This window comes from Rhinopithecus bieti, unplaced genomic scaffold (genome assembly GCF_001698545.2).
Source record: "Rhinopithecus bieti isolate Rb0 unplaced genomic scaffold, ASM169854v2 scaffold_35077, whole genome shotgun sequence".
Taxonomy (NCBI): Eukaryota; Metazoa; Chordata; class Mammalia; order Primates; family Cercopithecidae; genus Rhinopithecus; species Rhinopithecus bieti.
The window spans coordinates 486,139-490,174 of NW_016814799.1; positions in this window are offsets into that span (position 1 = coordinate 486,139).

The window sequence follows — 4,036 nt, forward strand, 5'->3', positions numbered from 1 at the left end:
CAAGAACAGAAAACCAAACACCGCATGTTCTCACTCATAGGTGGGAACTGAACAATGAGATCACTTGGACTTGGGAAGGGGATCATCACACACCGGGGCCTATTATGGGGAGGGGGAAGGGGGAAGGGGGGAGAGATGGCATTGGGAGTTACACCTGATGTAAATGACGAGTTGATGGGTGCTGACGAGTTGATGGGTGCAGCACACCAACATGGCACAAGTATGCATATGTAACAAACCTGCATGTTATGCACATGTGCCCTAGAACTTAAAGTATAATAATAATAATAATAAAATATGCCTTAGAGATGGATCCTTAGCAGCATGTAAGTAAGTTCCATCTCATTCCTTTGAACTGCTTTTGTAGTGTTCTGTGGCTTAGATGGATCACAGCTTATTTAGTCTTTCCTCTGTGATCTACAAGTGGTTTCCAAGTTGTTGTTTGTTTTTTGCTACTGTAAATAAATGCTGCATCCTTGTATATGCTTCCTTGTATACTCTAAGCAGTTGCTTCTCTAAGTTAGAAATAATTTGGTTTTTATAGCCTTTGGGTCTCCAGGTCTTATGAAGGCAGCTTGAATTTAGCTACATGCCACAGAAAATTTGAAAAATGGCCCCAAATTGGAGAGAAGAGTCACTTTTTAATCTTAGCAAAACATTAAACCATTTCACAGATTCATAAAATGACTACTGTATTCGTTTTCCTGTCTAGGTGAGACTATTGATTAAGAATGCTACATATGGCATCACACAGAAAAATACTATTTTAGTGCTCATCTTGGCAGCATATATACTAGAAAAATACTATTTTAATATTCGTTCTTTTGTTGCTTGCATGTTAAAAATATGTTTCAGGAATAAAAAATAATTTTATATTTATATGAAAACATGTATAAACCAAGACTGTCAACATACTGCAAAGAGCCACTCTGTAAGAGTAATGTATTTTCTTTTACTAAATGAACACTTAATCAATAACATGAAATGGGCAAGAATGAAAAGGGAATGATGTCAAAATTGAAAAGCAGCTGAGAAGCTCACATCGTCATTTTTGACATGTAATGTCTATACTGGCAGCTTTAGGATCAGTCCAGTCACAAATCCTTTGAGCAGCTGTTTGTATGCCTTCAACTAATGAAGCTCTTTGAGTGCCCTGTTACTAATGTCATAAAGGGGGAGAGGGGATAAAGAAAGAGACAGTGGACCAAAGAAGAGACATTCTAAAAAGAGACTCCCTTTCCCCAGCCACTTGTGGAAATCCATTTCAGGTCAACTGGGACCAATTGTGAGTTCTGGCCTTGGGCAAAATTCCTATTTGCGGTCAATAAATTAATGGGTGACACCTTGAAATGGGTTAGCTTTAACTGAATCAATGTCTGATGTGGCAATCTATCCTCAGGCCAAATTCCCACTGAAGTTCATAGGTTGGGGCTCACTGAAGAAATGGATTTGTATCCTTGAACATTTTTTTTTTTAAATCACTGTTTTAAAAGGCAGCATTCAGGCGCTGTTTTTACTTTTCTGTCCTTGCCCATCCTCTCTTTAATTGCCATGGAAGAACTCCCAATATTAATTGATTTCATTTGTACAGAAGTCTACAATGTACAGAGTTCTTTGCCTGGGTGATTTTAGTTGAATCTGTTTCTTCTAAAAAAGTTGTCCATAAGGCCAAAGAGGTAACAGTTCCTTTACAGTAGCTCCTTTTGAAACCTCTAGGCAGCAGGAAACAGAGAAGGGCTGCTCTGTTGGTTCAGCTGGCTTTTACAGCTGAAGATAACATGAACCACAAATCTGTCGAGGTTCATGTTTTCTTGGAGGGGGAGGAGAATTCAGGGAGCAAAATAAAGAGAAGTTGAAGTTTAATGTTTCATAACTGTGTGCTCTTTTCCAGGTTTTATTCCTGTAATATTCTCTGTGTGTGGCCAGGCCCTTCATAACACAGTGCTATTGAAGAAGAAGGAGAAGGAAAAGGAAAAGGGAGGAAAGGGTGGAGGTAGGGATAAAAACTAGTCTTTGGCGGGGGGCAAAAAGACCACTGCTTTTAAGTGACAACTGTGACCTTAACTGGAACTAATCAAGGCCTCATGGAATTGAGTTGGCCATTCAATTCTGAAAATAGGATAGGGGGTAAGTGTGTGGATGGAATTTGTAGTTAAGCCAGAAAAGGGAAATGACCCACTTAGAATCTTCTCTGGAAAAAGTGGGTTCCTGAGGCATCAAAAAGTTGATGGGCTGAGAGCTTTCCTTTCCCTGAGGGTATATGTGGGTAATGTCTGCTAGGAAAAAAAAAAAAATTGAGGGACAAAGATGGTGGAAACATTGGAACACAATCTTTTTTTCTATTTTGGAATCTGTTTGTGGGATTAAAAATTGAGAGAAATATGTAAAATCTCTGGAAGAAGAGCAAGCATTGGCAAGTCTACATTATGTATGCAATGCTGTTCCTGCCACCAGATGGGGAAGCTAACAAGCTTAGCAGCTGAGGAGAAGCATATTTTACTCAAGTTGGCCAAGTTGTTTCCTGCCCTTGGAGCAAAAACCAGTACAGCCAGTGCACCCTGATGATATTTGTTTTCTGCGAATATCAGAACCTTTTAAATAACAAGCACATTATTCTTTTAAAGGCCCTGAAAGCATGAATGGAGAAATAGAACAACACCATTGTATCTCTTCCCTTGAGAACACCCTTTTCTCTAGAACTATACAATATTGCTGGAGTTTCTGAATGTAAATTTAGAAAATGACCATTTTTCTTTTCTTTTTTTTTTTTTTTTTGCCCAAACTGGACTCAAATTCCTGAACCCAAGCAATCATCCCACCCCAGTCTCCTGACAGCTGGGATTATAGGCGACTGCCACTGCACATGGCTGGCAATTGTTTTTTCATCTCTCACGAGTGAGAAAACATAGCCAAAACACATAGTAGTGATGAAGTCCCATAGCCTTGAATAGAGGCAATAAAAATAAGGCCAGTTACAGTTTCTGAGCTGAGCTGGGGTCTCTCAAAGCTGAGCAGAGTGTGCTGGGCAGGGCGGAGGAAGAGCGGGGGCGGTAGTGGTACCTGTGATGGAGAGGCTCCACAGTGGTGTTTGACAGTTCACGTCATTGATGAATAGTTCTCAGGTGCATAAGCCTAGAGCTATAACAGAAAGGACCTTAGATTTCATACAATCCAATTCCTTCATTGTGCAGAATGACTTGCAAGGGTTAGTGGCAGAGTCAAGCCTAGATTTTGGGGCTCTTGTCTTCCAGGTTGGTATTTTCCATTGCTTTGAGTTGGGCATTTTACCAGACAGGTTAAAATACACAGTCTCTGTCTTCTAGTAGCTTACAATTTAAAAAGACTGTTTCCCAGAAAAAAAAGGAGTAGTTTAGGGAAAGAATGAACACTAAGAGGACCAAAAAAGATACTTGGTTCCAAGCTTGTGTCACTGGGTGACCATAACAAAACCTCTGATCTTGTCTGTGCTTGCGAAGGAAGCTGAGGGAAAGTGGGGACTGGGGAGCAGTTTCAGTCACCTTTTTAACAGTTAGTGGTTCTGCACGAAACCAACGAAGGCTCTTTACTGTGCCATGAGGGATATAAGAGTGGACAAATGTGAGGTTAAATTTCTCATTTGAAAGTGTGATAATGAAATAATAATATTAACTGTTTCTCTAACAAAGGTCAATGTGCATTCTCACAGTGACACAAAATACCCTGGCTCTGTACTTCTTCCTTTACAAACAGGCCCATGTCAGCTTCCTGGCTGACTTCTGGTAAATCATCCTAAAACGATTCCTGGCATTCACCTCATAGAGGGTTAAAACTTCCTCTGCACAAACCAAGGGCTACACACAGAGGAGAGAGGCTACAAAGGAGGATATTGTTGCTTATTTTATACCAACTGGGAGAAGAGAATACTGAAAGGAGAAAATGCTGTGGTATAATTTTTAAAATCCAGATTCATAAGAAAAATGTTATGGAGCTTATTTTATTTTATTTTTTAACTCCATTTTTTTTCCTCTCTGTGTTCCTCCCAGCCTAAACCATCCCC